This window comes from Dermacentor andersoni, chromosome 9, assembly GCF_023375885.2.
Source record: "Dermacentor andersoni chromosome 9, qqDerAnde1_hic_scaffold, whole genome shotgun sequence".
Lineage (NCBI taxonomy): Eukaryota > Metazoa > Arthropoda > Arachnida > Ixodida > Ixodidae > Dermacentor > Dermacentor andersoni.
Window position 1 is genome coordinate 93,232,738 of NC_092822.1, and position 11,988 is coordinate 93,244,725.

Sequence of the window (11,988 nt, forward strand, 5' to 3'; positions counted from 1 at the left end):
TGTCATTTTTTTTCCAACCCGACTATCAGTGGAGTGTGCATAAAACAAGGTGCGTTGTATGGTCGGGAGCAAAGAATAACACAACGAATGAGGGCAACCAGAGCGCAGAAAAGTGCATCACTTCAGCGTTGCTACTACAGAATTCCGACAGTGAGTTGCGGATGGAAAATATCGAGGATCGAGGACAATCCACAAAAATATGTTTAAGTCATGCTGCTCACCGTGCCTGCCGAGAAGTATGTCTCCGGAAATTGAATCTCCCCGTGCGCCGCACTCGTCCAATACACCGTACCCGAAGTGGGCCCACTTGTGTATACGAAGGTGTAGGCTGGAAGAAAAACAATTAAGTCGTGCAACCAACGCATGCAATAAAGTACACTTTTATTTTCTGCTCTCCGATGCATGTTTATAAACAGCAATACGTACACAGAAACTGCACCGGCCGAAAGTAAAATTAAAAGCTCTTTGACAACACTTGTCTAAGTGAAATTAAAATGTATAGAACTAGAGGAAATGAAACATAACGGGGTACGACTAAGTGAGCAAAGTAAATGCAAGCGTAAGCTGTGAAAACTACGAGATACCACTGCGTTATGGCACCCGTTGAAATTTCGCTGTTAGCCCTAAACCTGGCCGGGAATATTCTTGCGTGATATTGCCTCAACCTTTCTTTGGCGACGCTACCAGTTCTCATTTTACTTTGTCATGCTCACTTTTTGTTGCACTTAACGAGTCGTCTCATTCACACCAGAGCGTAGCTTTTCCTGCTATTACTCAATCAAGCAAGGTGGCTTATACGCACCTTCACTACACCTCAGGCAGGATTTCGTGTAATACGTGTGCGATGAACCTACGTGTTATTTGACAGAGACAAGTCCACTAGGCAAAAAGCTTTCTCTTGCTTTCACCTTGTCCTCGTTTTTCTAATCGTCTTGAATTTTCATCTCACGCATTCCTCGTGTTCTCCCTGGATTTGAAAAGCCAGCGCCACAGAGCGCCACTTCAATGGAGGTAGATGAGACTCGCTCTGTTGACGGCGAAGTTGAACTATCCGGGACAAATGGGCGACTGAGATGCTTGCTGCTCATTGATGACGTAGTGCTTTCAGCACCAGCAGCACTCACTCAAACGCAAATAAAAAGCGTGGTCAGCCCGATGGACGCCCGTAGAATTTCGAATACAGAAGCTATGGGAGCAATCGGTGGCCTCCAACATACAAAATGCCAAGACCGGAGTTCTGTGAAATTTGCTGAACACACAAGTGCCGAGGATTACGCAGTCCAATTGGGCATTTTTTTCTTTTCATTTTGCAAGCCTTTCACTTTCAACTGCACCATGTGGAACAATCAGTAGCCCTTGCATGCACAACGGTAATGTTTTTAAGCTTCGTATGCACTGTGAAATTAGTTTCCTTCAGTGATGGCCCCTCTTAACATGTAGTGCGCGGCAGGACTAGCTCATGCAAAACAGTATTGTTGTCGAGTGCACTATGTGGGGATCTCGAAACGCTCTCATTGCGATGGCTTCCATTGGTTGATAATCAAATTCGATATCTAGCTATATTCTGCGACATATATTGGAAAACTTAAAGGCATCGTTTGTATTGAGAACGACATTCACGGGAGTGTAATTTGCTCTTGCTGGCTATTTATCATCGAGGACTCAGTTTCCCAAGTTGTTTAAGGCTTTGGAAAATCTGTGCAGTAAGAGTGCAGAACCATCGGCAAAATTTAGAGCAACACTATACTAAATATTCAGCTTACTTACCAGGTCATGCTGAGCGCTTTTGAAGTACTCAGCGAAGGCAATGTCGAAAAACGGGGCTACCTAACCTTTTTTTTTTTTTTTTGTCAGACGCTCATCATTTTATCTTCAACGTCCCTAATAGTTCTCACGCCAACTTGGCTTACTAGCAGGTCGGGCAATGGGCTAGCGCGTTGATATAAGCCAGTTTGAAGCGAACCATTTATTCAGCTTCTGTCTTGTCGGTGACGATCGGTGTGTGCCACAGTTGAACAAACCTCCAACACGCCCGCTTGCGCCACAGGGTATTTGCGGCTCTTCAACGAACCAGCAACGGCGCTATAGCAGCGGAGGCTCACAATGTCCGCCAAGGAACGAACACGATCGACAAGTCGCGAGCTACAGAGAGAATCTTCCAGGCTACCGAGCAAAAACGGCAGCCTACCGCCCGGCTGGCCAGCCGCCTCTCATAATCATCCCCGCTCACAATGAAATACACACTGGCGCCGGCATCAATTGGCCGCCTGCAAAGATCTTTCGCGCCAACTTAGGTCATTGCCACATATATGCGTATGCACCGCTGCATATACTGGGCATGCGTCGCTGCTCCAGGAGAAAAAAGAAGTACTTAAAATGAATTTTCCCGGGGCTGGAATACCACATGGTATACATTCAGACAGGATGCTTTCATAGACATTCACACAAGATAGGCGCGTCACGTGAGGACATCGCAGTGACGCTACTAGACCCGGCGCTTCCAGAAGGCGCGAGAGAGAGGACGTCGGAGACAGACACGCCTCACACGTGACGAATATCGGCGGCCACAATACTGTGTGTCGCTATGTTGATTCAATACTAGTCGCTCGAGCGTCGACATTCATTATGAGATGGGTGATGGCAGATTATTTTTTGTTGTTTTCATCTTTCAACAGCAACAAAGAAGCTGCATACCAGCGCTCTCGTTTTTTTTTTTCCGTCGTCACGGAACTGCGGTTTAGGACATACTCACTTTGAAGAGGAACGTAGTCTCCCTTTTCCCCGCAGCCTCTTGATGTCACCGTGTACCGTTGACCATCTCCACAAAATGAGAAACTCCCGATTCGCACTTCGTTTTTCCTTTCCCTTAGGCCATGATTTCGGAAATTCAGTGATGAACTTCTCGAAGTGAACTCAGCCGCTCGCAGCTGTGTGCAAGAACCGGCACTCTGTTCCAAGCGTGACCTGCATGTTCAAAGGTGTTACTTAGTTGTCGTACGTTTTCAGAGATAGCGGCTACGTTCCACCGCAAGTACAAGTGCACGCGCCACCATATTTTCTTGAAGAGAAGAAAAAAATGTTCCATAACATTTCCGATTGCCTGGTAATCGAACGTTTTCTTCATTTTTACGCGAACTTATTTTCATATTAGATGCAACCGGGCTACATTACCGGCGTACAAGTAAAGTAAAATTGAATCATAATATGAGGTTAGCCATGCAATTGGAGCGCAACGTCTATCCAGACGTATCGCGATCAGCAAACGTCAAAAAATAAATGAAATCTTTCGCCGAAGTTGGGCGATCATTGCAACGAGACAGAAGAATATTAAACGTCCTCTTTTCCTTTACATTACGCATCCTCCCATGTGTTACAATGCTCGTAATCAATGATTGGAGTCCCCGAGGCATTCATATTTATTAACAGAAAGACAGGGAGGTATAGCGAGAAAAATAAATAATGAATGGTGATGCTGTTTATTATTATTATTATTATTATTATTATTATTATTATTATTATTATTATTATTATTATTATTATTATTATTATTATTATTATTGGTGTCGATGTCGACGTCACCACGCATCCGGCTGGTGTACGCTGGGTGGAGTGCTCGCTACCACGTGACAAGGCCGAGTGCATACCAGCAAACTGTGTGCGGGACGAGCGTGTGGCGCACGCCACGTACACCATCTTCGAGATTTCATTTCCGTTGAGATAACGACCCGCGCTGCAGCAGCAGCAGATAGGAGCCTCGCAAACGCGGCAGAATGTGGAACGAAGGCTTCGCTTTATGAAGGCGCACTCACAATGGAGAGCTTTACAAAGCGCGTCTAGGCACAACCCGTTGGCGACAAAAGCAGGCGCATTCACATCGGAGTTCTCATTGCGCCTCACACATTGTCTACTGCCTCTTCCCCCTCCCTACCTCAACTCTCACGAGATGCGCTATGCGTGTACTGAAGCTTGTGACGTCGTTTCTCACAGATTTGTTCCCAATTCATGATTAGTGCAAGAGCAATTGGCGTGTACGCGCATCAAAAAGACGATATAGACTGCACGCACAACCAGCCTTGGACAACATATTACGTGCACTAATACCGTGACGAGTTTCCCCAGAAACTCACCACAGTCCTTCTCGTTTAGCCCCATGACGCTTTAGCGTCAAAAACACTCGAAATGTAGCTACTACGGCATTGGTAGCAAACAACGTGTCATCGCACCATGCTATACATAGCAGACTTGTATTGGTTATAGAAAAAAACGATGTAGCCGATGACAATTACTGCTGCTTAATTCAAAGATGTATTTGGTGCCACTGACAAGTTGCTGCCTCACATAAATGAATGAGCAATTACTGAAAGGTAACTCTTGCCTTTACGTTGATGTGTTCCCATTCGTTTTTAACATTGCTCAAATACACTAAATACAACGTGCTGGCACGACTGTCCAGTGCGTCCTCTTCAGCCATTCGCACATTCTCTACTCGACTAACGATCGTGTGCTGCGCCTATGTTTTACGGGTAGCGTTAAATACAGCTCGTAATGTCGCACCTACCTTTAATTTATCGCCAGTAACTTCACTTGATGAAATGTCTAGATGGTTTATGAGAAGAAGATCCACATATGCTCCATCGATTTCATCGATTCGAATTGCAATCGCGTTGAAGAGGAGATGAAAGAAGGCCGTTGCGAGAAGTAGACGCTCATACCTGACAATTTCGGCTTCTGTAAGGAATAAAAAATACGCAACTACATTTTCCTCGTGGGTTTACCAAGCAGTTTTCACCACAAACCCCTTAGCTTCATCCTTTTCGCGCTAATCACACAGCTGCAGTTTTATCTGCAACAACTCTTGGGGGACAAAGCATATAGCTGTCAACTCCTGGTGTACTTAGCGAACAAAACGCACACATAATTATTTATTAGGTGACAAACGGAATCCGACAATGCGTAGCTCGATGAAACTGCTCTGTTTGTAAATGTATCTATTTTGCTAACATATGCGCAATAAAAAAATTGATTATTCTGTCAGATATGAAAACAATGACGTACGTATTCCGGCAGCTACTATCAATTGAACAAATTCCTATGCCTTCGAATAGATAACAAGCTTGCCGGCGGCCAGCGTGGCAAGCACTCTGAAATTTGGTGCATTGATTGAATCAACGATGCGCCGGTCCCTATTTTAAACGCTCAAATCCGGCCAAACAGAATTCTAGTCGCAGCTTCGCGCAGTTAAAGCAAGGTTCTGCGCGAGCATAGAAAAAAAGTCAACACGGGCACGAAACACAGATGAGATACGGAATGGCTATGGACGATCTGCCATGCGCATGCAGTGTATAAAAAAAATATTTGCCGAGAATCGTGTATGCGCAGTGACAGGAAACAGCAGCAGGCTTCGTGCAATACGAAAACTGAAATTTTTGTCTGACATGCGAAAAGACAACCCTAATGTACGAATGCATAACTACACTAAACGAAACTGAAGGAAAAACAGCAGAATGTAAGTAGAAATGCCGGAAAATATATACAAGTGAAATTATTCCGCATAACACAAAAAAAACATACGCTACAAAAGAATTTTCAAAAGAAGAGTTGGTATTAACGAAACACGTGACATGCTGTCAGAAAGACGAAGAATAACGACTTCAACAACGTCATGGGAGTAGCGAATGCACTAAGATGCAGCAATCAGTTGTGTAGATTAGGTTTTGAATGTAGCGACGAACAAGCAAGGAGCTGAATAAAAGCAACAGGAGTTTAGAAAAGGCGCACAAGGGATAAGTATAAAGAAGGTTACATTTGTTACATCAACCGGCAGGCTTGTAGCAAGCTGGATAAATAGCTCGAAATTCAAAGGCAGCTGAATGACGAAATTACTCGCGTGTGTACCCTGACCGAAATGTATCTACGACACTTGAAGCAGCCGCCTCGCAATGCCAATTTTGTCTCGGATTGGTGCAACAGAATGTGCGTATCGAGAAAAGATGGAGGTCCAGGCATGCGACCTAAGTGAAGTATAAAGTAGCATAGGCCGAAAAACATAGGTGAGGAGCCGTTATAATTTAGATGTGCGTGCGAACGGGAAAAACGTGCCATGGAAGTCACTTACCGGTATAGACGATGAGCAAAACGTGAACAAGCTGAACGCAGGAGCCGTTTGCTCATCGTCTTGAATTTCCATCTCCCGCATTCCCCGTCTTTCCTCGGGATTACCTATATAGAGGCATTTATAGCCGCAATGAAATAAACGATTGATTGATTGATTGATTGATTGATTGATTGATTGATTGATTGATTGATTGATTGATTGATTGATTGATTGATTGATTGATTGATTGATTGATTGATTGATTGATTGAATTAGCAGCGATAATAATGGGTTCAGGAAATTGGGCCAGGTGGTATTAGTGGGAGGTATGAATGCACACAGTGGTTTTGTAACGGATATACTGGTTACAAGGGTTCTTACGTGCTCTATCTATGCGATTAACACAACCTTACAGAAGTTAAAAGGGAAAATAAGTGTTGTGGACAGGTAACACGGCTGTAGGCAAACATGCAGCCATGTATCAACTGTGTCTTACTGTGAATTGCACTGATCGAGCTGGAGCACTCTTTTTTGCTCCGTAGCAAAGAAATTGAAATCGACTGGTGGATCTAGAGCAAGTTTTCGTTTACCGCTGATCGATGGTTATCGACCGGCTTCGCGACGGAGCGCTCCTCGTTTATCCGCCGAGCAGAGACGGATTTCACCGGCACTCCAACGACATGTTGGTGTCACTTCCGGATGGGTCTGGTGGTTTGGCCATTTTCAGCTCATTTTGAAACATTGGTAACCTAAATGTTTCGAACGGACCAGTAATAGCGGGGCAACATTTTACAATGTATGACTAAAATCCTTAACGTACATGCGAGACATGCTTCCCCAAATATGAAACACATCACAGCGCAGAGTTTTTTTTGTACCTACAAGCCTACTGGGGCACTTTACGGAACTAGCTTGCTTCCGCAAGCGAAACATCTTCTTTCGGTTGACAACTCAATGAGAAAACATTGAAAAAAAGTTGGGAAGGTAGTGCAACATTGGCTTGCTTTGCCGTTGACGAATTAAGTACACGTTTTGGAGATTTTTTTAATCAATGAAGCAAGATAATGTGTGGAATAAAAAGTGCTGTGATAGAGGGTTCTTAACAAATCCAGATAATTGCATTTAAACGAGTACAAAATAGCTTTTTACCAAGAAAGCGGCATTGGTACATATGTGTGCCAGTGTACCTTGACGGAACGCTGGGTAATAGACGCTTGAATTCAACGAGTTCGATTGCTTTGTACCTTCATGTGTGGCCTGTTTTACTTGAGATGAAAGCTCCTATTTTACTCATTGATAACAGGAAAACAACGAAAGTTCTTCGTACCGGAAGACCAGATTGTATAAGATTTTCTTTGATGACAACGACAATGAGCCTGCTTTACAGCTTGACAAAGAACGTTTTCACAACTTTGGTTCAGAAATTGATGCATAGCATCCATAGATGTCGTAATGTTCAAGATCACCGAAAAAGTTAAGAAGAGAAAGTGTGTCAGCAAGAATCTCGCAATTACTGCTCACAAAAAAAATACGTGTGCAGTCAAAGGGTCATCGGATGGAAGTCAATTTTTACAACCATCTTTAACATTTCCCCAAAGTCTAGTAGGCTTACTAGCGCTTGCACGGAATCATAAGTAGTTCTTGTTCACCAATCTGGTATGGAAGTGCAATTCCTAACTACTGGCCCTTATTTATCCTCTGCGATGCGTCAAAAGTCCTATTTGTGTCGCATTCTCTGCTTTCTGTGAGTGCTAAGAACATGTTAATTAATGAGCAGCATGGTTTTCTAGCGGGGCGCTCCACGACAACGAACTAGTCACTTTATGACCCGTGCTTCGAATGCGGCACACAATAAGGGACAATTACATGCATTTTTAATTGACCTAAGCTAAGCATTTGATGTAGTTTGCCATGATCTCCTTATTACAAAGCTCACGCAAATGGACCTCCCTTCTTCCATCAGTGCCTTCGTATCAAATTACCTAAACAACAGAACGCGCTTCTATTGGATCGCTAGACAGAGTGCTATTCGCTACGAAGTCACTACCTGAGCCCCATAGGGATCTGTTCTTGGCCCTGTTCTCTTCCTACCGTACATAAATGACATTTCTTCAGTAATATTCGACACTTTTCATTCCTCCTATTTCCTCACCATTCAAAGCTATTTAAAACTGTCAACACTCTTTAGGGCTGCATTGACCTCCAAAAAGACATTTCTTTTACTCTAAACCTGGAACACAAACAATGAGTTATCCAAAATGCTTCCAAAACTGGGCTATTAAGTCATACCCGGAAAACACACCATGCACAATTTCCGTACGCCTTTCGGGATGCGGTACTGCCCAGGGTCGATGAAATGAAAGATCTTGGTGTGTACATAGACAAAACGCAAAGATTCTCGTCCCATGCTAAAAAATGCGAAACAACGTGACATTCGCGCTTTTAGTATTGTTTGCCGTATGTTGCAGAACTTGCCCTCCCCTATTGCCTTTCTTATGTTTTATTCTACTATGTGCCTGCGACTGCTAGAGTATACCTCTGCAGTATGGGGCGGAACGCGCAAATCCCATTCTTACCTCACTGAATCTGTCTAAAAAATTTATATCTATATTCAAGCGCCGCTATTGTGACCATAGTCCAGCCGCCTCTCACCTATACTCCACATAACCTCTCCAAAATTAGGATCTATTAAATCAAATCCTTTGTTCCAGTATGAAGTTGGCCAATACGTTATGCATGGCCCAATGCTTCTTAACCATGTGCAATTTTTCGTATTGCAGAAGAATACCCGGCAACATTCCGCATTTCCTGACCGGCCTTGTTGCTTTACAATGTCCTACTGCTCGACTAAAAAAACACATGTAATGAGAGTTCTACCTCCATCGAAACATGTGTGTTCATTTCTTGTGTTTCATAGGAATGTAGATAATCCTGTGTGATTAGCTTCTTTTTACGCGCGCCTCCTCGTTTTCTGTTTCCCTAAATGTTTCTATCTCTCCCATTTCTTTGTCTAGACATGTCTTCTTTGTAGATCTTATATCACGGATTAATTAAGTACACAGGAACGAAGGCTGTGTAGCTGTACTTGGGCACTAAAATAGGCATTGGATTGATTGGATAATAATAATAATAATAATAATAATAATAATAATAATAATAATAATAATAATAATAATAATCCTGCACACTGGGCTTTCCTATTAGCTAAGTCTGAAGAAGCCAAGTGGCTCACCGCTTTCGGAGCAGTCGACGACCCCGAGAATGATGCTTGAATTCTGGCTTCGGCTGGCGCTGAGCACGCAATTCCACCTCCATTGAATTGGTGACCCTCGGTGACCCTCGTTCGGCCAGAGGAGGTAGTGGTCACCTTGGTATGCCCACAGATGTGGCCTCTTCGGGTTCTGCATCCGAATAACACTTCAATTAGTGGACACCACAGTGATGCTGAGACCAGCCCGCGGAAAACTAAAACGTGTAAATATCACAAAGCTCGAACGCCGATTCACAAGTTAAGGAACACAATCTATCGAGAGCGTTGACGCCCGCGTGAAACAACTGAAGAAATTGTAACACAATCTACCCTATCTATCACAGAAAGGCCCTGCGGAAAAGGGCCCCAGAAAAAAAGGTCGAACAACAAAAATAATATGAGAAGGTCGAAAAGTACTCAGCCCGAACGAGGAACGCTGCAGCATAAGCGTAAGACCGCAGGCAGACTGACCAGCGTTCCTTTTTATGCAAGCAGGTAACACCCGATGCGACCGGGCGCGTGGCACTCGAGCAACAGTGATGGCTCAGAATTTTCTAAAAAGAAATGGCACACACCCACTGCAAGGGCTAATTCAAGAGTCAGATGACATTAGGAGAAGAAAAAGAAAGATAAATGTACAAAAACATAACTGAAATAAAAGAATGCGATATACATGGCAACCTTGAAGAAGTAACAGAAGAAATGAAAACAAATATAAAAGGTTAGAAGGTGATACAGCGTCCTGTCACAATGAAAGAGAACGTCTTCCTCGGCGAGTTCGAAGTGAGCGTATGGTGTATGTACCGTATACTTTATTGCGGGGCCCTCGCTGGAACGACATCGTTTGATCGACGTCAGCTAGAGTTTGAACCGGCTGCCAATTTTTTTTTTGTAATCAGTTATCACCATGAAAATCATCATCAGCATCATAATCGTAATTATTGTTATCTTTATAATCGTCGTCAGCATCAACATCTTCAACGTGCCTCTCAGAACAAGATATAATTCATTATTATCATTCAAACTCATCAGTTCTGTCAAATATTTAATGGGAAAGGACGCACGAAAGTTATGAAGTGTTCCTAAGTGCATATGCCCCATAATGAAAACAAGACTGTTTTGGTCAGATCCCATGGGCCGAGAAGGCCTCCCGCCGAGAGAGTGACCAAACAAATTAATCTGCTCTCCATTAAGTTGGATCGTCTTGAACCTGACTCCACCGCCGAGCCGACCGAGTGCAGCGTTTATAGGATGCGTCCCCTTTGACGTTATTTTTTTTTTTTTTTGCATCCAAACACACTCCCCGTCTTTGCAGACGCTCTAATCCTTCGCGTGCAATAAGCGCGTTCGCCGTCGATAGCAGGGCAACATGACGACGCCGACAATGGTAATGACACGAATGCGCTTTGAGACTGTATATTTCCTATAGCAAAATAAAGCTATGGGCTCTTAGGTATCCCTACGCAGTTGAATGCGGAAGCATGGCGACATCTTCCCGATGACGACTCATTTTACAAAACACGAAGTAGTACAGTTTTCACGTCGCCTTGTACCATTTCTCGCATCACGTACCTCGGCCTCGTTCGCATACCTGCGTGGACGTCCAATGGAGCTGGGCGCAGCTACTGTCTGAGAAGCCAAAGACAATGGTTCGTCCATCGGAACTCACGACAAAACTCACCGAAATCACCGCAGCGACTGGCAATGGACCCCAGTGCCGTCAGCGCCTTCGCAGAGGGAGGAGCAGAATTCGAACGCTGGCATGACGAGCGGCACCGCAGCCAGCTATAGAAGACGACGACGAACGCGCGAGCAATGACACGAGCGCGTCTCGGCGATCACTTGACTTTTTGTATGATCTGCAGCTAGGACAACAAGGGCTCCACCGGATTTTCCGCACCATGAGCCATATTACAATTCCGCATTAATACTATACTCCATCTGAAAAGCTGATTGCAGCACCCTGGCGGCTACACGCATTCTTAGCCAATAGAAAGGCCGAATGCGCCTCGATATGTGCTCATCCCCGCCGCATCGTCTGCTCAACGTGGGCTTTCCAACCCCTTACATGCTGCATTGTTGATGCATTGATGCAAAAAATGTTTGGCACCGTAACCATAAGCTGCATGGATATACACGCGACAGCAGGGCTTCGCTTTACCCGTACGCTTTCCCAGCAGTTACCTTGCTACATGCTTAGCAAGCAGTACGGGCGAATGCCCTTATAAATATTCACTTACGGCCCGGCGTCTGCCCGGCATCTACTTGGAGCTTACTCGCTGGCGTCAGCACGTACAATGCTGAAGCGGGATAGTAGATTAATGAAGCAGCGAATATTTAGGCTTTTATAGCGTTCCGCACGAAATAGCAGGAGCGTTTGGTAAGCGATCGAAGCGCTAGACAATGCATCCACCTCTAGCTTGTTCGCGATTATGATAAGTCATATTTTTGCGCAAGGAGCACAAATGGCCAAGGAGGTGACAAAATTTTTAAGGTGGTAAGATTTATTCTAACATCGCGCAAGTAGTGTAAGCTGCTTTGGTGTCGAAGACCTGTTCTACTACTAAAAACAATAAAGCATGGAGAGGTACACGGCCGTTAGTAGGCCTGCAGAGAAGTGCCTTTCTTTCCATTCAGTTTCTAG

The 11,988-nt window shown here is 44.3% G+C and overlaps 1 protein-coding gene across 1 annotated transcript in view; it reads right to left on the bottom strand.

Annotated features, from left to right (window-relative positions):
* The window catches only part of LOC129384136 (uncharacterized), a 64,555-nt gene extending 62,310 nt beyond the window's left edge, over window positions 1-2,245 (bottom strand). Inside the window, exon 1 of the mRNA XM_055069293.1 lies at window positions 222-2,245. The gene's annotated coding sequence lies outside the window, so the exon portion shown is untranslated. The remainder of the gene's footprint in view (window positions 1-221) is intronic.
* Window positions 2,246-11,988: the final 9,743 nt, after the last annotated feature.